We start from the raw sequence: 26,131 nt of genomic DNA on the forward strand, positions 1-26,131 counted from the left end.
AGACGCAGGGTCACGCTTGTGTTGCTCTTTTAGTAAAAACAAAAAAGGTTGAAAAATACTCTCTCAGTGCTGAGGCACCCAGGGGTAGCCGCGGTGTGAATAAACACACAAGGAAACGCCCACCGAACCGACACACACACACACACACAAACACAAAACAATAGTGCTGTGAAAACAGCAGTTGTGAGCTGCAATGCTCGCGGCCACCGCTGATCGCGCCGTCACACCAACACTGTAGGCAGAGAGTAGATCTCTTTGAAGTCTTCAAGGGCTGAATCTCTTTGTAGACAGAAGTCTCACGAAAGCTCGGCTCCGAAGTGAAAGACAATGTGTGCGTGCGCCCGCTTCCTGTTTATGCGCGTGACGCGATTCATGCACGCCAACGTTCATTGGCTCGTTCTGTAGACACTCGAAGTTGATAGGGCTCCCTGAAGTGATCCCAATTACGTCGTCACGTCGACGTTACGTCGAACGTGAGCGACTGAAAGGGAACTGATGTTACTTGGATGATGAATATCTTCACTTTATGATAGGAAAGTACGTACAGCGCCTTTGACCAATCCTCTACATATGGGACACTTGCGCAGAGAAGGCGCACATTCTTTGCACACAACTAGGTGACCACAGGGGATGAAGACAATGTTCACTTCCTTATCCATGCAAACTTTGCATGTGCGCTCCTCTTGAAGTCTTCTTAACTGTTCCTCCATAGGCAAGTCTGAAAGATCTTGACTCGGGGATACAGCTTCATTTGTCTGGGCCATCAGTTCTCTCAGCAGGCAGAGATCATTCTTCTTGATCCAGTTGTGGAAGACCTCTGCTGCTGCATTTCCTTTCGACAGGACTAACTCAATGAGCTGCCCTGTCTGCTGCTTGACTGTAGTGCACTTACGAATAATGTCATACTCTTTCTGTGAGATGATGTTCTCCTCTAGAAGATGGTCCATTAAGCTCTGCACACTTTTTAGCTGCTGTGACATGACAAGATGATGTTTCTTAAGAAAAGTAAAACCATCTGATGCCATTTCCTCAGCAAGAAGCTCTCGCTCCTCCTCTCTCTTCTCATCTTCTGCACTTAGTAAATCAGACACCAACTCTTGAACGGTTTTGTAATTTTCTCCACTTGCGAGAATTTTGCTCTGCACGGTTTGCTTCACCAGGTCACGCTCAAATCCCATCTCTAAAGCAGACTTCACCACAGGATTGTTCATCATCACTGCATCTTCTGAACGGTCTTCTCCAGGACCCAGGTGTACAACAGGTGGATCAACAAATTCTCTCGAGTTGCTGTCTCCATTAGTCAATAGCTGTTCAAATAGTCTTGGAAATCTTGCTTGAATCTGATGAACAAACTCTCGGCCCTTTTCTTGCAACAGGTATTCACATCTTGCAAACCACTTGGCATGTTCTACCCATGGATCATCACCAGACTCCCAACATCTGAGTCCACCATCACAACAAAAGCACTTCACGTCATCATTACGACCAACATAGTAAAAACCAGCCTTAGCCAATTGGTCTGGTCGAACAGTTATTCTTGAGGGCCAGTTGACAAATGTGAGTCACCTTTCTTCACACTGTTGCATTGCCGAGTTAGATACTGTAGGATTGAGTGCGAAACAAACACAAATGAATCTTCCAGGTGAATTGTTCAAACATAATTTCTCACAGAACTGAACATTCCAGACACCAAATCACCAACCCCAGAGCCATAAAAGAAGGCTCCAGCCAGCCAGTCTCCGTTGACCAACGAAAACCCCCAGCTAAGAACTTTATGGCCATGCAAGCTTCAAAGAAGATGAGCCCAACTAAAGAAAGAACTGGTCAATGTAAGATAGCTTGGAAAAGAATGATTGGCTCAGAGATAGCACAATTCAGCCCGATCAAGATAACAGCAGAAGCTGCTCGAGCCCACAACATTCCAGACTCCCCCCTCCGTAAGGACCTCTGATAGACCTCAGGGTGTAAAATCGTTTCAAACCACAGAGCTGAGATTTTACCTATAACATAAATAAAATCATTCAAGAACAATTTTCAATGGACTTATAGATCAAGCATCATGCAACGACATGATTCTATATTGTTCCTACAATAGATGGGTGTATCTGATATGCTTAGATGCCATACAATTCATGTAATTGTTATAATTGTTAGATTTTTGAATGAAAATGTGTTGTGTTTCATATCGATATGATCGTATGTTCTTAATTCAAAGGATGGCTTGATTGAAATCTGTGGAAAATGTTTCGGATTCTTATAATAGTAATAATGTCTTAGCTGTGGCCTCTGTACTCTTTGCTAGAGCTTAGAGAGTAAGGAGAGCACAGATAAGCTTGATTTATGATAAGAAGTGAAGAGAACGCCACCTCCTAAACAAAGACAGTGTCTAATTGGTTAGAACTGATCCAGGAGGCTGGGCGGACATTTGAGTTTAAAATCTTAACACCAGAACAAAGTTTAGAGTTTTCAGTGCAGAACCAAAAATGCAGCGGGAGATGAAGATCTAAGACCGACTAGGAACCATGTAAACGCGCAGACGAAACAACCCAAATCAAGATCTTGAGAACATGGGTTAAACAGCTTCATTCAAGCCATCATCTACTCCTCTCAATTTCCTTTCTTTTCTTAGTTTCCTTTCTTTTCCGTTGTGAGTCTCGGTTCTAAGTTAAGTTTTGCGACAAGATTTCGAGCCACGTTTCTTCTGCAAAGCCAGCTTCAAACAAAGACTTTCATTCCGCCAGCACGCCACGTGACTGACCACGTGACCCAGACATCAGGCACTCGGAGACCAGCCAACGAACGGACCAGGAAAACCCCTTTCACGCAACAAAAAGGGAATCCCCAAAAGCAAAGACAAGCAAGTACTGCCTCCAGACTCTTAAACTGAACTGGTGTATTTGATACAGATTTAATAACCTAGGAAACGATAAAAGGGTTAAACTAATGATTGATGGTTCATTCAGGTTGTGTTTTATAAGTGCATAGAAACTTGGGATTACATCATCTCACTCCTAAACTCACTCTTAAAACTTAATCTTTCCTTACTCTCTTTCTTTCTGCAATGCGTATGAATGTGTGTGTGTCTGTGTTAGATATTAGTTATGTGTTAGAATAATCAATAAAGTCTTGTTTGTATTTTAAAGAGAAATATTACTTGTGTTATTGTGCTTACAAATTTAATGTCTTAAACTTCTGATCTAAGTTACCTTGCTAACTATATAGTGTTTCACTATAGTTCGGATATTTATATCCGTTGCAGAGTTGATAGTTACAGCCAGTTCAAATGAACCGCGAACGAGTCATTTGCTCGGTTGTAATAAGTGACTCTTTTGAATTCCCTATAAATTAATTAATAATTCCTTTGAGCTAAATTGTAATCACTACAAATTACAAATATCCTACATTATATTGGTGGAGAATGATGCGGGCAGTTTAACCTAAAATTGTAAGCATATACGAAGTAATTATATTTTCATAGTAGCCTATGCGGAGGAGAGATCCGAACCTCCGAGTCTGTGTGTATGACGTATGCAGCGCGCGCCGCGCGCTCTGTTTGAATGAATGTCTGAGCTGTTACTCTAGTCTAGTCTGCCTCCCCATTTTATTCTTTTTATTTGTTATTTTATTCAAACTGCAGTAAAATAACCCAAGATATAAGATCCCACGCAACGATAAGGTAACAATTGAGCGTGTCCCTCGATTCTGAAATACTTTAATTATAGCTTAAGACATCTGCGTGTTCCAGAGTCTTTCAAATAGCTAACGTTATGTGTGTTTGTATCAGTCAGAGAGCTGAATGAAATTAAAACTGCAGTAATTAAAATAACCATGTAAGGACGGACGAGCGTGTTCCTCGTCTAACGTGAACGTTAGTCCTTATTTATCTGATCGTCACTCAGTGCGTGTTCCACTGGGACGAATATTCTCCTCACAGATTAGTCTTTGTTTCTCAGGTTGTCTGTGCGTGTCCCACGGCAATCCCCGTGATAAACTATAAACTTATCTGTGTCTGTTAAATTCATTCTCGTGTAAACACTGCGTATGTCCGAGTGTAGTTGAATAGGAATTATTTAAAGTTGTGTTCAAGTAAAGCTTGACGTTGAAACTCAACCAACAGTTAAAAACCCTGTTGCTTTTGTGTGCTCAGATAACATTGCACAGAGACGATCCGCTGAGATCGTTATTCCATCTATTATACAGCGCAAAGCTACTGTTGCTTCCTTTAAAGTTAAAACTCACTCTAAAAAAAAAAGAAAAAAAAAAAAAGAAAAACTGAGTGAAGCCCCACGTCGTAAAACAGCTACGAGTGGCGTCCCATTTGTACAGTTTGAAATGCGCCGACATTTCACGTAATATTATCAACTGTACGTGCATATTTCTTTGAACATTGTTGAAATGCGCCGACATTTCATGTAACAGGCGTAACTGCTCACAAACTGTTGCAATTCACATGTTTGCCCACTATCGTTTGTTTTGTCGCCATAGTTACAATCGTGACACGGAAGTCTTAACCAACGCTTCCGGGAGAACTCTGACCCCAACGAACCCTTTGGTGGCTAGGCTAGCTAAGCTAAAGCTAAGCTAAGTAGTTGTTGACCATTGAGGCCTAACCTATGCTAAAGCCTTAAGCATTATTTACGGTTATCATTAATATTAACATCAGTGGTTAAATACCGTGTCTGTTTGAACAACGTTAAAGTGATTTAACCATTTAAACACCTCGACTGTTACACCTGTTGGTCTTCTCTTCTTTCCTATTTTACCTGTCTCATATTTTGTTTACCTGCATTTTACTTGAAAAAGAAAATACTGGTTTATGATTATTAATTGTCAAATTCTAATTTGATTTAAAAAGGGAAATATTAAATTAAAATTTAAATTCTATTTTTCTAAACAGGTAATTTCTAATGATTTCTAGATTTATTTTTAATAATTCTAATTTCATAATTTTCATAATTTCTAAAATTCTCTTTTGAGTCTTGAACGGTAAAAGTTAAGAACTTATTCCACCAACATTTTCCCTATTACAAAATATTGTTAGTCTCATACTTGCTCATTTATTGTTATTGCGTTGTATCCCCCGTTTCTCCTTTCTTTTTGTTGTGGTTATAACCTTAACCATTCTATTTTACTTATTTACCTCTGTATTTAATTCCCCTTTTTCTTATTTTGTCCATCACATTATTACTTTCTTTCATCTTTATTACCTTTTCCTTTCTTTTGATTCCTAGATTGGGAGTGAAACACCTGAGCCTCAATAGGAGACATTGGCATCTCACTACAAGTTTCAAATAAATCAGAGAGAACCCTCTCTTACAAAGTTTTATTTTTGAATGTTTAGTTGTTGGCAACTATCAATTCTATACTCGTAGTTCGACAAAGGCTCCAGAGCCATTTGTGGATCCAATCTCCTTCCCTCCTTTCCTTCTTACATCCTTCCTGTTCTGTCCTGCTTTCCCATTCTTCACATTTGTAGGGAACACACCTGGAAGAACCATAAATCGAGTCTAAAGAAAGAAAGATAATCTTCCCAAAGAAAACAGTCATTAGGTATTTGATTTTCAATCAAACCCTCTCTGTTCTCCATACTCTCCCTGCATCTGTAAACGCAATTTACAATTTGACATCTTATCCAAGATCAATTAACAGAGACAAGTGTTGAGCAACCGTCGCCTTCAAAGCATCCCAGCAGAGCTGTAAGCGGTCCAAACTGAAGGTGTGTCAATCCTGTCAAACTTAGAAAAAAGGTATCAGCATTATTATTGTATTATTTTTCCTTGTAAACATAAACAATAATATTGTTTACCTTTCTGGAAACAGATTCTCACCGATAGGAAGCATTTACGAGAAAAATAATATTTCTCCTACTTAAGAATTTTCTTTCTTGTTTTATTGAAATTGGTTTTAACCTCTCTCTCTTTTCCCCTTACTCAGTTGAGTGACACATCACGAGTTTAAACCAGCTTTTCATTGATAGAAAATATTTATAAAAATATTTCTCCCACTGAAAAAAAAAAAATCCTTTCAATTGAGATTTGTTTTAACCTTTTTCTCTCTTTCCCTCGCTCAGTTGAGTGACGAAGTGTCCACATCACTAGCCTACCTGTCTACACTGAGACCAACACTTAGACATTACAACACTTCACTATTGTTGTACAGTCACTGAAACGACACTTAGCTGTTCAACCACATAGGCTTACACCCCACACAGATCTGTGTCAGTCTCTTCACCCCAGCGTGCCAACAAACCCCACTGACGTGGACGCCATGCTCAGAGGCATTACAGACTGTCTCACACCAAAGACAATTGAACTGTTATTATTTTTAATAATAATCATAATTCTGAGAAGACTCCTGACACATGATTCAAGCCAGAATCAGAACCACAACCACGTGGAACTAACCAAGATCATCTGTTCCCTAAGCAATGCCTTCACAGCCCAGCTGACACTAAGCGACAAGCACATCACCCACCTTCAGGAGGAGCTGACACGTGCCCAGAGCCGCATGGACAAGCTGGAAGTGAAAGTCCAGGACGACTTCAAGCGTCAGACCACTGAGTTCCTGAGAGAGCTGATGCACACTCAACGCTGCACAGACCAGCTCAAAACGAAAGCTCAAGACAAACTCATGCCTGATGTAGTGGAGCAAGAAACAAAGAAGCAAGTTGACAAGCTCCAAGAAGCCCTTGCAGTCACTGAACGTGACAAACAAGAATTAAAGACTGTCCAGAAGCACCTGGTAAACCAACTCCAGGCTGCTGAACATCAGCTAGAGAAAGCTAAAGCTGACATTAAAGATAAGAACTCTAAAATTAATGCTCTGAAAGACCACCTGGAAAGGTGCAGTGCTGACATTGATCATCTGACCCAACAGCGAGATGACGCCAACGACGAGCTCTACGCAGTCAGAGATGAACTCCAGCACATTTTCCAACAGAAACCAGAGCCAAGAAGGGAGAGACCTCCCTCAGCATCACCACTGCTGAGCAGAACAGAGTCCTCCATCCAAGAACTGCCATACAACAGAAAAGGTGAATGGCCGCAACCCAAAACATCACCAGCCTTCACCACAGAACTGTTCACTGCCAACAAACAACGAGAGCTCATCCAGGCAGACTCCAAAGCTGCACAGGGGATGACCTTTAAAGATCTCAACCAGCTGGTTAAGAATATCACTGAGTTCAACCCGAACTCCATGGAGGGCCAAGACATTGAAGCCTACATCCGAGATATCAACTTCCATCTAGAGGTGAGACCACATGTGACTGACAGAGACAGGTTATACCTCCTCCGATCCACATCCGGTCCAGAGGTACGAAGCTTCCTAGACCGACAACCTGCTCATGTAAAGTCAAACTTCCAGCTACTATGTGAGACACTGATAAAAGAATTCACAGGCCCAGAGTCGGAACACGGTGTGTTAATCGCCTTGGAAACCAAACAAGGTCGACACGAGACTCCCCAAGCCTACTACCAGCGTTTTCGACAAGCCTTCTTTGGTGCACATAACTCACCTGAACATGAAGAGGATGTGAATTTCAAAACCCTTTTTCTGAGGAACCTGCATCCCGGATTGAGTCATCATCTTCATGTCATGGCCAGCGCAGACACAATGACAATTCAACAGCTACGTGACCTGACGCACAAAGCCTACATCAAACAAAAGATGTCCTCAAAGAAAGGTTTGAAAACATCCACAGTGTCAAACTCCATCAGCCAAGACACAAGCCTTGCACGGGAAGACACCCAGTGGCAGGACAACACCACAGTCCTTCGCAAGGTGCACAGAGAATGTGACCCCCAGGCCAATGACGGCTACCACACCAACCGCATGGAAAAGCCATGGGACCAGCCACGCTTCTCAATGAACCCACAAGAAGGAAACAACTGGAATCCTAACTGGATATCCAAAGGCTGTCAACCAACGCATCCAAATGCATTTAATGTGAGTAATCGACGACGAAACTCACCTCGGCACCACTCAGTCAACAAACACAACACTGAGTGTGCCCAAGAACAAGACAGTTTACCCTCAGAAGACATGGAGCAACTAATGAGGCAAATGAAAGTGTTCATAGAAAACAAGCTGAACACGAATGACCAACAAGATGAGTCAAATTCACTATGACTAGCGATGGAACGGAAGACCAATGATCATCTGGTACACCTTCATAATGAAGATGACGACCACCTGTTCTACAACAACACAGAACAGAGGGGTCTCTCACAGCCAACCACTGACAAACACCCAGAGGTACCAGAAAACACCACACTGGCTTCCCATCACTCACAAAGAAACCATCACACAAGCTCCAAACTCAAGAACCACGTGTGTGCTACAGTAACCACAGTGAGCACAGAAGGTCAGAAAGTCTGTCACAACCAGAAGGCATCACAAGAGGAGTACAACAACGGAGACAAAGTTTTGCACCACAGCTTCACGCATCCATGCCAAACTGCCTCCCAATGTCTGCCAGAGAACTTCCTGCCTTACTGGACTGACCCCCAGCAGATCATAGAAGATCCCTTTCCTAAGGCAAAGATGCAACAAGCCAATCTTCATCTAAGCTCATCAAAGCTAAGCCAAGAAGCACGTGGGCAAGCCTTCAAGAAAAGGGGGGAGCCAAACAGACTGAGACAGATCTGACCATACATACATACATACATACATACATGCATTACCCTACGCCACTAACATGCTCACTAACACGTAGAGGTTAACCACATCCACCATGGAAAACATTCAACAAACATGTTTTCCCCACAGGTAGAAAACTAACTTCAGAAACTAGCTTAACGACTTAGCTACACTTACCATAGGAAACATACTAGCTATCCATCCAACAAGTAGAACACCTCTCATTACCCTGTGATACCTGACACCTTAGCTGCACAACAGTAGTTATAAGCCATACTAGGAACACTCAATTGTTTTGTTTTACCTCTTCCTTAACTTTCCTTCTTCTTGTATTAGGTAAAATGCATGTCTACCCCCTTAAGGGTCAAGGTCATGGTAGTAGGATTGACGCACCACGCCTGACACTTGTAAGCCGCCTTAAAACGAATGTGAGCCAGAGAGCTCCATGCATGATGGTTCACATAATTGTTAACACAAATTATGTCACCAGAAAATAAAAGGTAAAACGTCTTAACGTAAAACAACTTAGAAGAGAAGATAACAAACAAACGTAATCACAGAATTTGATCAAAGAATCACCGTACCGAAACAAATTAGAATAACAATCCCAAAATTTAAACTCTGCTCAATATAATAGACCATATTGAGAGAATGAACTTGAACTTTTAATACTTAAGTAATCTAATGCCCTGCACCAGTACAGTGACCAGTCATGGAGGTGTTGTCTTGTTGTTTGCTTTGTATGTGTCTGTTTCTTCTACCCGTGTTTCTCCAGCGTTCACCGATGTCTTCATCTTAACACATCGCCGTACGAAGAGGGGATATGTAGGATTGAGTGCGAAACAAACACAAATGAATCTTCCAGGTGAATTGTTCAAACATAATTTCTCACAGAACTGAACATTCCAGACACCAAATCACCAACCCCAGAGCCATAAAAGAAGGCTCCAGCCAGCCAGTCTCCGTTGACCAATGAAAACCCCCAGCTAAGAACTTTATGGCCATGCAAGCTTCAAAGAAGATGAGCCCAACTAAAGAAAGAACTGGTCAATGTAAGATAGCTTGGAAAAGAATGATTGGCTCAGAGATAGCACAATTCAGCCCGATCAAGATAACAGCAGAAGCTGCTCGAGCCCACAACATTCCAGACTCCCCCCTCCGTAAGGACCTCTGATAGACCTCAGGGTGTAAAATCGTTTCAAACCACAGAGCTGAGATTTTACCTATAACATAAATAAAATCATTCAAGAACAATTTTCAATGGACTTATAGATCAAGCATCATGCAACGACATGATTCTATATTGTTCCTACAATAGATGGGTGTATCTGATATGCTTAGATGCCATACAATTCATGTAATTGTTATAATTGTTAGATTTTTGAATGAAAATGTGTTGTGTTTCATATCGATATGATCGTATGTTCTTAATTCAAAGGATGGCTTGATTGAAATCTGTGGAAAATGTTTCGGATTCTTATAATAGTAATAATGTCTTAGCTGTGGCCTCTGTACTCTTTGCTAGAGCTTAGAGAGTAAGGAGAGCACAGATAAGCTTGATTTATGATAAGAAGTGAAGAGAACGCCACCTCCTAAACAAAGACAGTGTCTAATTGGTTAGAACTGATCCAGGAGGCTGGGCGGACATTTGAGTTTAAAATCTTAACACCAGAACAAAGTTTAGAGTTTTCAGTGCAGAACCAAAAATGCAGCGGGAGATGAAGATCTAAGACCGACTAGGAACCATGTAAACGCGCAGACGAAACAACCCAAATCAAGATCTTGAGAACATGGGTTAAACAGCTTCATTCAAGCCATCATCTACTCCTCTCAATTTCCTTTCTTTTCTTAGTTTCCTTTCTTTTCCGTTGTGAGTCTCGGTTCTAAGTTAAGTTTTGCGACAAGATTTCGAGCCACGTTTCTTCTGCAAAGCCAGCTTCAAACAAAGACTTTCATTCCGCCAGCACGCCACGTGACTGACCACGTGACCCAGACATCAGGCACTCGGAGACCAGCCAACGAACGGACCAGGAAAACCCCTTTCACGCAACAAAAAGGGAATCCCCAAAAGCAAAGACAAGCAAGTACTGCCTCCAGACTCTTAAACTGAACTGGTGTATTTGATACAGATTTAATAACCTAGGAAACGATAAAAGGGTTAAACTAATGATTGATGGTTCATTCAGGTTGTGTTTTATAAGTGCATAGAAACTTGGGATTACATCATCTCACTCCTAAACTCACTCTTAAAACTTAATCTTTCCTTACTCTCTTTCTTTCTGCAACGCGTATGAATGTGTGTGTGTCTGTGTTAGATATTAGTTATGTGTTAGAATAATCAATAAAGTCTTGTTTGTATTTTAAAGAGAAATATTACTTGTGTTATTGTGCTTACAAATTTAATGTCTTAAACTTCTGATCTAAGTTACCTTGCTAACTATATAGTGTTTCACTATAGTTCGGATATTTATATCCGTTGCAGAGTTGATAGTTACAGCCAGTTCAAATGAACCGCGAACGAGTCATTTGCTCGGTTGTAATAAGTGACTCTTTTGAATTCCCTATAAATTAATTAATAATTCCTTTGAGCTAAATTGTAATCACTACAAATTACAAATATCCTACAATACATTGGAAAGGCCGCCACCAGATAAAGGTACATTATCTGCACGGTCACCTCGAACGAAGCGGCAGTTAGGGTAATGCCTCTGGTGCATTTTAATACTGCACGATCTCCCGGTTCCCAGTTGCTAAGCTGGCCTCCACAACTGAAGCAAGCCACTCTGTCGCCCTGGCCAAGGTAGTAGAAACCACTTTTGGCAAGCTCGGCTGGAGTTACTGTAGCAAGAGTCCAATTGTGAAAGGTGTCAAGGCGTTCCTGTTCCCGACGCATGCCAGGATTGTGACAAGCCGGAGGTCGCTGGTGAGACATATCCTCAACTCCACGGGAGGAAATGGGACTGGAGGGGGCCAGGTTTAAGTAACCCACCTGCTCCTCCGTTTGGCCTGAAATGGATGCCGTGGTGTCGATGTTACGGTTGTCGCAGGGACAGAAAGCTGTAGGATGGCTACGTTGCGAAGCGGGGAAAAGGCAGAGTGAGAGGACGACAGGAGGTTTGCGGTGGGGGGTAAACTCTGGATGAAGACATAAAAGTGTACCACAGGGCGTGTCCACTCAAGCCCTTCTATCTGCTGGACATCCCATGACTAGTGACTAATGAACTCCTGAACAGATAGAAGGTCGACGTAGGGGGTATGTGCTTCATCCCTCTATGATGCAGGAACCGATGCTAAGAACAAAATCGAATTTTGTTCAACACTACAAAATGTTCTTTCTTCTGTTCTGTTCTGTACACAGCGGGCAAATTAGTTGTATCATTTGAAAAATCACCACACATTTTTCAGAGACGCGATGTGCCTCTGGTCCGTGGCACAGCGCATCCAGACATGGTATGGAAATGGTTGCCATCTCGGGAATACAGTAATTAAAATGCAGAAAACATTCCACAACTCTTTACAAGGATCTCTGAAATATTTTATAAGTATTTTTAATTATTCTAAATATTATTATTATGTATACTATTATAATACTATTTTTATGAGCTCAGACATTAACACAACAGAAATGTTTGTAATTTTTTATTTATTTATTTATTTATTTATTTTTATTTCAACATTATACTTTCGAGTATACATTGAAGTAGTGAAGAAAAGGATAGACCGGCAAACCGGGGTTGTGTGCGAAGTCCTGAAATATTTATCAGGACAACAGCTCACCCCGCCCCGCTGGAGGGGTTGTCATCATGACCCCGTAAACAGCTGTATAGGATTACATATAATGCCACATTGAATCAGAAGTAGCGTCATGGAGAAGTTATGCATATGTCACCGGAGAGATGTCTATAATTACACCAAAATATTTATATATATAAATATACATATATTTTTAAACATATGCATGGGTGAATTGTACGCCATAAGTTCTGTAACAAGCATGTAGAAAGTAGTTAGGATGTATTTCATTTTGCCTAGGCTTTAAGTTCATTTTACCAACTATTAAGATGTTAAAGTTCATAGACCTTTAGCGCATTCAAATGTATTGAGTTACAATTAAAACGTGATATCAATATAGCATTACCGAATTCAGGGGTGTTTAATAGCTTCAATAGTTATCAACCACCTGCTGATTTTAAGTTTTTCTTCAAACAAAAGTAATTTTCTGATAAATCATTGTACACATACATGTGTTTTGTTGTATGCACAGATTTTGAGGGTCGCTTATAGAAAGATGTGTCCTTGTCTTTGTTTCGCGGTATTTTTAAAAACATAGCCTAGCTCAGTGCCGGCCTGAGCCTTTTGGGGGCCCTAAGCAGAATTTGATTTGGGGGCCCCCTCCCACCACGCGGAGTCACCTGTGCTTGACGATTATTGACACAATGTCACTCTATAATGTTACATTATAAATTAATACAATGAGGTTATGTATTAATACAAAATAAATAGCCTAATTAATAAAAAATAGATACTTAAATAAAAATGTTTTATCTTTTTCTTTACTCTTTTACTAACTCTTTGAAACTTCTGAAAACAAACTGTCAAAAAACATATTAAAAAAATAAATAAATTTGCAAAATATCCTCCAACGTTTTGCAACCCTTTGCAGTTTGAATGATGTCTTATATGAACATGACGGAGTATGTGTTTATGCTTCCACTGTTCGATCGCGCCCGCACCTCACACACACACACACACACACACACACACACACACACACACACACACACACACACACACAAACATATTCCAGCACTGCAATCTTGACACCGCAGCCTGTTCGTTATAGCCGTAATAAAATATAATAATAAAATAGTCAAACTATATAAAAATTACACTGCTCTGTTTAAATAGTCAGTAGTAGCCAACAATTCGTACCATTCAGCGCTGCGTAGCCTAAGCACCGCTCAACTGTGATGTTTCCAAGCACATTTTTGCGCATGTGAAGAGAATGATTTTTTCCCTTGATATTGGATTTCAAGCACATTTTTGCGCTTATGAAGAGGATGATTTTTTCCCTCGATATTGGAACGTGGGTGAAGTACAAAGAAGCCTATAATAAAGAATAGTTTACCATCCAAATCCATCGCGAATGTTGAAACATTTTGATTCTAATGAGAGAGATCCGCCTTCACTTTCCCACTGCGCAATGTGACGTCGTAGTGACGTCATTTTCATGTAATTTTTGGACGTCCAAATTTGGTCCATTGAAGGGGTTGTTTTGTAACGCCAGGCGACGTCTTTTTTCGACGTCATCCGCACGTCTAATGTTGACGTCCGTCCACAAAAGTTTGTTTGTGGGAACAAGGAAGGAGACTGGGTCGGCTTGCTGTGGATTGTGTGTTTTATTAGATAGGCCTACGTCTTTTTCAAAAAATAATCGCGCTCAGTGCACTCAAACAAAACAGTGGCTTCTCCTACACACACACACACACACACACACACACACACACACACACACACACACACACACACACACACACACACACACACACACACATTCTTGCTTTACCTGGGAATCGAACTTGTGATCTTATGTTACAAGCGCCAACACTCTACTGTTTGAGCTACAGCATCAGACTTTTCTACGCGTCTTCAGTTATCACTCTAAACATGTTGAACAATGATTATTAAATCAAATAACAAAATTGTTGATAAATGTGTTCACACCAAACACGAAGAGAGTGAGATAATTTCTGATTCGCGTTTAGGCTAAAAATAGGTTCGGCGCTTATCGCGGTTTGGAAAGAAACTGCATCTTGCAGTACATTTTAAATATAGCGATTTGGAAACGTGGATGGAGCAGTGAATAGGTTCAGTACACAGCAAAATGACATGACAAACTCGCGTTTTGGAAAAGAGCTCTTCATTTGTAAATTAAAAAAATATTAATAATCATGTAAATTTCCTGCACTGTCATAGACGTCCAAATGACGTCCAAAAAAATTACCCAGTTCAGGTCCAATGTTGACCGTAAATATGACGTCCAAGTTGGGTCATGGTTGGACGTCCAAATAGTGGACCTAGTTTGGACGTCGAAAAAAATTACCCAGTTCAAAGGTCCAATGTTGACCGTAAATATGACGTCCAAGTTGGGTCATGGTTGGACGTCCAAATAGTGGACCTAGTTTGGACGTCGAAAAAAATTACCCAGTTCAAAGGTCCAATGTTGAACGTAAATATGACGTCCAAGTTGGGTCATGGTTGGACGTCCAAATAGTGGACCTAGTTTGGACGTCGAAAAAAATTACCCAGTTCAAAGGTCCAATGTTGAACGTAAATATGACGTCCAAGTTGGGTCATGGTTGGACGTCCAAATAGTGGACCTAGTTTGGACGTCGAATTGATGTCCAGAATTGGTCATGGACCGACGGACCCAATATAGACTTGATCTGCACGTCTATCCGACGTCCAATGTTTAGTGGGTTCGCTTTAAATTATTTCGTTTTGGCTTGTTTATAGTTATTTTTTTTATTCTTGTTCTGTTCTGAATATCATTAAATTTAAAGGATAAATCATTGATCAAATCAAATTTGTGTGAAATGGCTTAACATTACCGTGACTTTGCGCACGAATGTTCTATGCACGCGAGGTTATGCGCATATGACTCAAACACTGGCAGACACAGCAGCAGTTGTAGGAAGGTATATTGATCATGAAATCAGAATTTTCTTGTCTTGAATTATTAATCCATTCATTAATTTATGTCACTTGTTTAATTTAATTAAAATGTAAAAAAAAAAAAAAAAAAAAAAAAACCTCGCTTGGGGGCCCCCTGGTGGCGAGGGGGCCCCAAGCAGCCGCTTAGTTCGCTTATGCCTCGGGCCGGCCCTGGCCTAGCTAGATCTACATAGATGTTTTACACGATAAGATATGTCAGAGAACCTTGTGCGGCATTCTATATCCGCATAAAGGGTTAAAATGTAAAATATACATTTTAGCGCTATTTAAAAACTAGGACGGTAGCCTATAATAATATAATGTAAATGTCTCACGTGAAGATGATGGTTTAAACCATAATTTTATCAAATCAAGTCAATTCATGTGAATACTGTCGTATATGAACAAAGAGAAGACCTAGAGTTCACTAACATTAAAGCTAACTGTAGGAAACAGGTATCCGGGGGAAAGTGTAAAGAAAACTCCATAGGCCTACAAAACATTACAATCACACCCGACAATACGATAAGTGTTACGCTAGTGATGTTAAATAGAGCCCTGCACGGGCCTCAAATCTAGGCCCGAGCCCGGCCCTGGCCCGAGACGCTCAGGCCCTAGCCCGACCCGTGTCCGACAGCTCATCAGAATTATCAGCCCGAGTCCGACCCGAGCCCGTTTTTTTTTTTTTTTTTTTTTTTTTTTTCTTCACAGCGGCAGACTGCCATTAAAATATGTTCGTTTTGTTAGTTATGTTTCTTTTCTTTTCATTTCTTTATTAAGCTAATTTAGACAAATGTTGGGAGCATTTAAAAAAAAAATGACGACCAAGCAGCCGAGCCAACAGCGAGTAAAACATGTTTGATCAATTTAGCCTCTCAAATCAACGCTAATACTTTACTTAGCTACAATAAAATCCATAGATGTAAAACACTTCAAGCATATCACACAGACAGTTAGTTTAATGTTTATTTATTAAACCACAGTGAGTAATTTTTTTTTGAAATACTGAGGCAGGCTCAGGCTGCTCGCAACAGCGCTCGCAAACGAAATGAGCAATAGTCAATCTAAACAAATTAAATAAAATAAATAAAAAACAAACTTGCAGGTTATCTTACCTCAAAAATGCACCACAGAACATGGCCATTCTTTTTTCCAGTAGTTTCCAACAGTTAAACGAAAATAAAGTCCAATCGAACGAAAAACGAAAAACATCAGAAGTTTCCAACAGTTAAACAAAAATAAAGTCCAATCAAACGGAAAGTTAGAATAGTCTCTTACAGAGCATCGTGGAGAAAAAGAATAGCATCCACAGTGGAAGATTTTAACCCAGTCCTCTCTTCTATCACTCGCGATTTTTCTCTTAATATTCTCCATTATTTGCACATGAGGTGAATCGTTGGTTGCGCTGACGGGAAACCACTTGTGTGTGCGCGTGCGTGCGTGCGACTGTCATGTCAATCATATGTCAGTGTAAATAATTATAAGATTATTAAAGTTATGAGGTTATTAAATGTCTTTCTATGTTTGTTTTTCTATCGTCGACGTCAATTTCTCATATTTTTTTTATTAATGTCTAAAAATATAAAAAGAAGGATAACTCAAAAAAGGCCCGAGGCCCGGCCCGCATGTGAACTATGACGTGAAAATTGGCCCGAAGCCCGGCCCTAGGGGCGTAAAAAAGTCGGGGCCCGTCGGGCTCGGGCTGAAATGCAGGGGTCTAATGTTAAAAATTGTTAAACAATTTCACAACAGGGTGTTTCAGAAGAAATGCAAAGATGCCTAAAAACAAAGGTGTCCAAAATGTTACGTGCTAATACTTGGTCTTGTTTGAGTCGGTATGCTCCGGTGAAAACTGTGAACTTTGATGAGGCCGAGAACAATAGCGCTGTTAAACATGCGGTAGCCTACAATAACAATGTTCAATATAAACAAGAATCCTGCTCTAATGCTACTAATTCTAACCAACTCTAATTGTTTCACATATAACTGTTGATTGTTAGATGATTTATCTAACAATTGAAATTGACGATAGGTTAAAATATTTTTATTTTTATATGTTAAATATTCCTTTCCCTCCTTTCACGTAAAAATACCACGTATCAACTGTAATTCATTAGCTTAACCATGTTGTTTAGTGACACACACAAAATAACTGTGTAATAATAACAAAATAAGTGTAATAGTTAGACGAGTTTGAAGTGTAATACTCATCTTTCACGTCAATGTTTCGTAGACATAGCAGAAAGATGTTCTAAAATAAATATGATTTGTTTAGTCACTCTCATACTTGAAGGAGCGTCATTTAATTCTCTTTATGCAATATTTGTTCATGTTTTTCATACATTCCTATATGAACATGTTTTACCACGCTCTGTGACTATATACTTTTTTTTGCAAAAACTGTACAAAAACAAGATGTAAACAGCGTAATATGTAAAATGTCAATTCAAACGCTCAAACTGATCACTATAGTGGCTTTTCTGTATTTGTTTTAAATGGCTCATGCATCTACATCTCATTTACTTTTAACCCAATTGACCTCTAGAATTTAGGTTTTACCAAAGTGTGGAACTTTAACAGCCTCGAGCTTGGATGAATATGCCTCTCTCAGTGCAATAGACAGATGTGATTCTGTTGTAATAGTTTAAGTGTAAAACAGCATGCACTTTGTGTAATTCGTAGATAGAGGGAAAGTTTCACTAAATGAAGTATCAATTTAGTCAAACAGAAAGACTATCACTTAAATTCTTAATTGTCATTTATTTCAGCTCTCAAAGAAACGTCTTCACCTAAAACACATACAGTCCAACATACAACATGTGAAACAGCGTTGTGCTATCTGAACAAGATGACTAAATCTAGCGGAGTAATAAAACCATCATTTGGAAACTTTTGTGTATTTATTATAAACGGCTCTTTTCTTAGTGATTTGGTCTTTTGAATCTTACATGGATTGTAAGGACATGTGTGATTCCTGTATAAAGATTATGTTTTAAAGTTAGTCTATAGGGTGTGTAAAAATACACCCAAAGAATTAAGCACAACTATTTACACACATACTAAGTAGGAGAATATCTAACTGTATATTGTAGATTGTGAACATTCCATTATCCGTTTATTTGGGGTCAGAGAACATCCTTAGCTCATACATCTCTTTAATTTTGTGCTGGATGTTGAAGTGTTAGTTAAAAGATAAAGGTATTAGTTAATAACAAACAGACAAACAAACAAACAAACATTAAAACAACATGGAACCATGATATTAATATATAAAATATGGTATAATTACATGTTGAAGCATAGCCTACGCACAGTTTGAAAATGACTTCCATAATATTTTCTTTTAGTAAAGCTATGTCTGGATTATCCCAACGCATAGTTTTGCATCTGTGGGTGAGACCTCTCAGAGATTACACCAATATTAGCTTTCTCGAACATTGCATGTTTGCACTATGCCTGAAACTTGGTAATTAACATGCATTCCCTATATGTGGTTGTTAAACGCCTCAGGTAATTCATATGAAATGTAAGTTGTTCAGAAGAAAAAAGGATCAGTCATACATTCAAAAAGTCTAAGGGAATACAATGTTTTGTCACAAACACATCTAAAGCGTTTTTTACTCGTATGAGGAAACCTCTCGCAACATTACTAATCAATTAACCACAGAAATATTGCATGTCATCAGACTGTTTTAAAGAAATTAAAGCATGAATAAAGATGAATCTTTATTTAAAGAAGATAGAATTCTGCTTTTGCAACACACTACTGTATAAATGTTCGAAGTCATTTGTGTCTTTGGTAATTTACTTCCAATCCTTACTTTAAAGCATCATGATTTTAGGTCTGTAAAAATAGAGAATAAAAAAGAAATAACTATATGCCTAACTGGGAAAAAACTGTAGGGGTAAATGAAATATACAATTTTGTGTCTTGTTTTAGTGTAATAGCAGTTTTTGTAAAGCAAGAGTTGTATTCATATTTTAAAAAATAGTTTGAGACATATTTTAACTACTGTTGCATGATATGTTTAATGCATACACATTGTAACGGCCACTTGGAGGATTTACGGCAATTTGAGGTAGAATGACAACTGCTCATGTACGTAGAGGGTATGTCCGTATGAGATGCGAGAGCTGTGCAGGAGAAGAGATAACGCTCTACCGACTTTTGTTCTCTTCCTATTATTTGCCTCTTTCACTTTGTGAACCGAGTTGGATGTTTATTTGTGTACTTTTATACGAATAAATCCCCATGCATGTTGACGAGTGACGGCGTGTGCGCCTAGAGTTATTATGTTTAATTATGTTAGCATCTAGCTAAAAACATGCTAGCAACATGCTAATTATGCTAGCATCATGCTACCAACTTGCTAATCAAGCTAGCATCATGCTAGCAACATGCTAATCAAGCTAGCATCATGCTAGCAACATGCTAATCAAGCTAGCATAATGCTAGCAACATGCTAATGATGTTAGCATCTAGCTAAAAACATGCTAGCATCATGTTACCAACATGCTAATCAAGCTAGCATAATGCTAGCAACATGCTAATCATGTTAGCATCTAGCTAAAAACATGCTAGCAAAATGCTAATCATGCTAGCATCTTGTTAAAAGCATGCTAGCAAAATGCTAATCATGCTAGTATCATTCTAACAACATGTTAATCATAGTAAATCATGCTGGAATGTGGTAAATCGTAGTAAATCATCTTAGAAACATGGTAAATCGTGGTAAATAATGCTAAAACGTGGTATATCATGGTATCACAACATGGTAATTGTGTTAGCATCTGCCCAGTGGCGCATTTTGCCACTGCAAGCACCACTTCACATATTATTCAGGAAATGTACATTCTAGTTAGTGGTGCTTGCTGAAAGCAAGGCATCACTATTGTTATTGCTCATACTTATTATTCTTATTAGTGGTGCTTGCTGAAAGCAAGGCATCACTATTGTTATTGCTCATACTTATTATTATTAATGGTGCTTGCCAAAGGCAAGGCATCATTAGTGTTCTCTTGCATACTTATTATTATTAGTGGTGCTTGCTGAAAGCAAGGCATCACTAGTGTTCTCTTGCATACTTATTAATGGTGCTTGCTGAAAGCAAGGCATCATTAGTGTTCTCTTGCATACTTATTAGTGGTGCGTTTTGAAAGCATCACTATTGTTATTGCTCATACTTATTATTAGTGGTGCTTTTTGAAAGCATCACTATTGTTATTGCTCATACTTATTATTCTTCTTTTTATTATTCTGGACAAAAGTTTGGCGCGTAATGCGCCCCGCACCGTTTATCTCAGACCCCTGAGTGAGGTGTCAAATCGACCGGCTCATTGAGGAGAGGTGTGCTATGACTTTTCTAAGCGATCGGGTGTACGATGTTCGCATAGCGGCCAAAAAAGCGGCCAAAAAAGTCCCATTGACTTTACATTGGGAGTTCTAAAAACATTTGAATCCCAACCGACGTTTTCACACACACAGACTCCAAAGGGCCTGACACCCCTGCATCTCTCCCTCTCTCTCTCCCTCAGAGGATTTATATTATCAAGCAACCAATAAGTAATGGCCTAAAATCTTCATAGCCACACCCTAGCAACCAGTTACAGCACCCTAGCAACCACTAAGAGCTCCCTAGCAACCACCCTAAACCAATAAAAAAGTTTTTTTTTTACTTTTTTTATTTTTAAAGCAATATCACACTCGTAGCCTTGTGATATCGCTCCATGCTTGTGCCTATTCGGCCATAGGCAGGCCTCGTGCCGTACTGAAGGCACTCGTTATTAAAGATTTTAAGAACTCTATAAAAACTCCATAGTAACCATATTTGACAACTACCAACCACCTAGTAACACCATAGCAACTACCAAAAATACCTTAGCAACCACCCTAAACACCCTAGCAACGTCTAGAAATGCTCTAGTAACCACCAAAAAATTCTAGCAACCACCCAGAACACCCTAGCAACTGCCTAGCAACCACCCAGAACACCTAGCAACTGCCTAGCAACCACCCAATTTCACAGACGCTAATTTTAGTGTCTGTGTTTATCCCGAGGTTTTCCTGCAGCCTGCCGGATCCAGGCCGTATCCAGATCTGACGAAGGACCTTCGCCTGGACCGATGACAACGCAGTGCTGAAGTGCCAACTAGTCTCTCCCTATGGAGGATGCCTCTACCACTATACAGATAAGGCGTTGTCGGGAAAATTCGTTTCGCGTTCCTACCCCAAAGCAACAAAATAAAATAAATTCTTTATCAAAATTTATAAGGAAAGACAAGTACTTTGTTTAGGCTTGGCTTGTAGGGAATTCCAAATCTGCGTATTTTCAAACGCACATAACTATAGAACCCATTCTAAATGCGCATGTGAATGCCATCAGCGTTTCTCACAGGTTCGCGTTTAAAGTCTGTGTAGAGGGAATGGTGTCGTCTTAGCGGCCCCTAATTTAATAACAAATGATCGTTGCGACGGAAGCAAATCAATCAAAACTAACTTTAGATGGAAAATAACTTAACTCTGCTATAAAGCCAAAACAATCTCTGTTACCTTAAATTATACGCTTATCTCTATAAAGCTGCTTTGAAACAATCTACATTATTAAAAGTGCTGTATAAATGAAGATGACTTGACTTGACTTGACCCAGAACACCCTAGCAACTGCCTAGCAACCACCCAGAACACCCTAGCAACTGCCTAGCAACGCCCTAGCATCCACCCAGAATGCCATAGCAACTGCCTAGCAACACCATAGCAACCACCCATAACGCCCTAGCAACCACCCAGAATACACTAGCAACACCCTAGCAACACCATAGTAACTGCCCACAACGCCCTAGCAACCACCCAGAATACCCTAGCAACACCATAGCAGCCACCCAGAAAACCCTAGCAACCGCCTAGCAACACCCTAGCAACCACCAAGAATACCCTAGCAACCGCCTAGCAACACCATAGCAACCACCCAGAATACCCTAGCAACACCATAGCAACCACCCAGAATACCATAGCAACTGCCTAGCAACGCCCTAGCAACCATCCAGAATACCCTAGCAACCGCCTAGCAACACCATAACAACCACCCAGAACACCCTAGCAACCACCTAGCAACGCCCTAGCAACCACCCAGAATACCCTAGCAACCGCCTAGCAACACCATAGCAACCACCAAGAATACCCTAGCAACACCATAACAACCACTCAGAATACCCTAGCAACTGCCTAGCAACGCCCTAGCAACCACCCAGAATACCTTAGCAACCGCCTAGCAACGCCCTAGCAACCACCCAGAATAACCTAGCAACTGCCTAGCAATGCCCTAGCAACCACCCAGAATAAACTAGCAACCGCCTAGCAACACCCTAGCAACCACCCAGAATACCCTAGCAACCGCCTAGCAACACCATAGCAACCACCCAGAATACCCTAGCAACTGCCTAACAACTCCATAGCAACCACCCAGAACACCCTAGCAACACCCTAGCAACCACCCAGAACACCCTAGCAACGCCATAGCAACCACCCAGAATACCATAGCAACCGCCTAGCAACACCATAGCAACCACCCAGAACACCCTAGCAACCACCTAGCAACACCCTAGCAACCACCAAGAATACCCTAGCAACCGCCTAGCAACCAACCAGAACACCTTAGCAACTGCTTAGCAACACCATAGCAACCGCCCAGAACACCCTAGCAACTGCCTAGCAACCACCCAGAACACCCTAGCAACTGCCTAGCAACGCCCTAGCAACCACCCAGAATACCATAGCAACTGACTAGCAACCGCCTAGCAACCACCCAGAACACCCTAGCAACCACCTAGCAACACCCTAGCAACCACCAAGAATACCCTAGCAACCGCCTAGCAACCAACCAGAACACCTTAGCAACTGCTTAGCAACACCATAGCAACCACACAGAAAACCATAGCAACCGCCTAGTAAAACCCTAGCAACCGTGCCGAATTTTGCCACTGCAAGCACCACTTCACATTTTCTTCAGGAAATGTACATTCTAGTTAGTGGTGCTTGCTGAAAGCAAGGCATCACTATTGTTATTGCTCATACTTATTAGTGGTGCTTTTTTGAAAGCATCACTATTGTTATTGCTCATACTTATTAGTAGTGCTTGCTGAAAGCAAGGCATCACTATTGTTATTGCTCATACTTATTATTAGTGGTGCTTGCTGAAAGCAAGGCATCACTATTGTTATCCTCCATACTTATTATTAGTGGTGCTTGCTGAAAGCAAGGCATCACTATTGTTCTCTTGCATACTTATTATTATTAGTGGTGCTTGCTGAAAGCAAGGCATCACTATTGTTCTCTTGCATACTTATTATTATTAATGGTGCTTGCCAAAGGCAAGGCATCATTAGTGTTCTCTTGCATACTTATTATTATTAGTGGTGCTTTTCAAAGCAACACTATTGCTATTGCTCATACTTATTCTGGACAAAAGTTTGGCGCGTAACTCGCCCCACACCGTTTGTCTCAGACCCCTGAGTGAGGTGTCAAATCGACCGGCTCATTTAGGAGAGGTGTGCTATATCTTTTCTAAGCGATCGGGTGTACGATGTTCGCACAGCGGACGAAAAAGCGGCCAAAAAAGTCCCATTGACTTAACATTGGGCATTCTAAAAAAATTCAAATCCAAACCGACGTTTTCACACACACAGACTCCAAAGGGCCTGACAGCCCTGCGTCTCTCCCTCTCTCTCTCCCTCAGAGGATTTATATTATCAAGCAGCCAATAAGTAATGGCCTAAAATGTTCATAGCCTCACCCTAGAAACCAGTTACAGCACCCTAGCAACCACTAAGAGCTCCCTAGCAACCACCCTATACCAAAAAAAAAATTTTTTTTACTTTTTTTAAATTTTTTAAAGCAATATTACACTCGTGGCCTTGCGAAATCACTCCATGCTTGTGCCTATTCGGCCATAGGCACGAGGCCGCAGGCCGAGTGCCGTACTGAACCACCCAGAACACCCTATTCGGCCATAGGCACGAGACTGAAGGCACTCGCAACCACCCAGAACACCCTAGCAACTGCTTTTTAAAAAAAAATTAAAGCAATATTACACTCGTGGCCTTGCGAAATTGCTCCATGCTTGTGCCTATTCGGCCATAGTACATAAGGCACTCGCAACCACCCAGAACACCCTAGCAACTGCCTAGCAACCACCCAGAACACCTAGCAACTGCCTAGCAACCACCCAGAACACTCTAGAAACTGCCTAGCAACGCCCTAGCATCCACCCAGAATACCATAGCAACTGCCTAGCAACACCATAGCAACCATCCAGAACACCCTAGCAACTGCCTAGCAACGCCCTAGCAACGCCCAAGAATACCCTAGCAACCACCAAGAATACCCTAGCAACTGCCTAGCAACCACCCAGAACACCCTAGCAACCACCTAGCAACGCCCTAGCAACCACCAAGAATACCCTAGCAACTGCCTAGCAACCACCAAGAATACCCTAGCAACTGCCTAGCAACCACCCAGAACACCCTAGCAACTGCCTAGCAACGCCCTAGCATCCACCCAGAATACCATAGCAACTGCCTAGCAACACAATAGCAACCACCCAGAACACCCTAGCAACTGCCTAGCAACGCCCTAGCAACCACTGAGAATACCCTAGCAACTGCCTAGCAACCACAAGAATACCCTAGCAACCGCCTAGCAACCACCCAGAATACCCTAGCAACCTGCCTAGCAACACCATAGCAACCACCCAGAATACCCTAGCAACTGCCTAGCAACGCCCTAGCAACCACCCAGAATACCCTAGCAACCGCCTAGCAACACCATAACAACCACCCAGAACACCCTAGCAACTGCCTAGCAACCACCCAGAATACCCAAGCAACCGCCTAGCAACACCATAGCAACCACCCAGAATACCCTAGCAACTGCCTGGCAACGCCCTAGCAACCACCTAGCAACAACCCAGAACACCCTAGCAACTGCCTAGCAACGCCCTAGAAACCACCAAGAATACCCTAGCAACCGCCTAGCAACCACCCAGAACACCCTAGCAACCGCCTAGCAACCACCTGAACAATATGATTAAGCCATATCTCAGCACCAGAACATCGTACAGACATGTTTGTTGGCTTGTATGCAATCATGTACCACACTCTAGCAACCGAGTGGCGAGTTTTGCCACTGCAAGCACCACTTCACATTTTCTTCAGGAAATGTACATTCTAGTTCTTCTTATTATTCCACACAAAAGTTTGGCGCGTAACTCGCCCCGCACCGTTTGTCACAGACCCCTGAGTGAGGTGTCAAATCGACCGGCTCATTGAGGAGAGGTGTGCTATGACTTTTCTAAGCGATCGGGTGTACGATGTTCGCACAGCGGACGAAAAAGCGGCCAAAAAAGTCCCATTGACTTAACATGGGGAGTTCTAAAAACATTTGAATCCCAACTGCCGTTTTCACACACACAGACTCCAAAGGGCCTGACACCCCTGCGTCTCTCCCTCTCTCCCTCAGAGGATTTATATTATCAAGCAACCAATAAGTAATGGCCTAAAATATTCTTAGCCACACCCTAGCAACCAGTTACAGCACCCTAGCAACCACTAAGAGCTCCCTAGCAACCACCCTAAACCAAAAAAATTTTTTTTTTACATTTTTTTGTATTTTTTAAAGCAATATTACACTCGTGGCCTTGCGATATCGCTCCATGCTTGTGCCTATTCGGCCATAGGCTCGCAACCACCCAGAACACCCTAGCAACTGCCTAGCAACCACCCA

General features: G+C 41.1%; 1 pseudogene across 1 annotated transcript; it reads right to left on the minus strand.

Moving 5' to 3' along the window:
* Positions 1-524: 524 nt before the first annotated feature.
* LOC307149337 (putative inhibitor of apoptosis) lies at positions 525-12,109 on the minus strand (annotated as a pseudogene). The gene is made up of 3 exons: positions 12,032-12,109; positions 11,266-11,829; positions 525-1,602 (listed from the first exon to the last, which is right to left on the minus strand). The product of its transcript is annotated as a putative inhibitor of apoptosis (transcript).
* Between the last annotated feature and the right edge of the window lie 14,022 nt (positions 12,110-26,131).

This window comes from Squalius cephalus (genome assembly GCF_949319135.1).
Source record: "Squalius cephalus genome assembly, chromosome: 2".
Lineage (NCBI taxonomy): Eukaryota > Metazoa > Chordata > Actinopteri > Cypriniformes > Leuciscidae > Squalius > Squalius cephalus.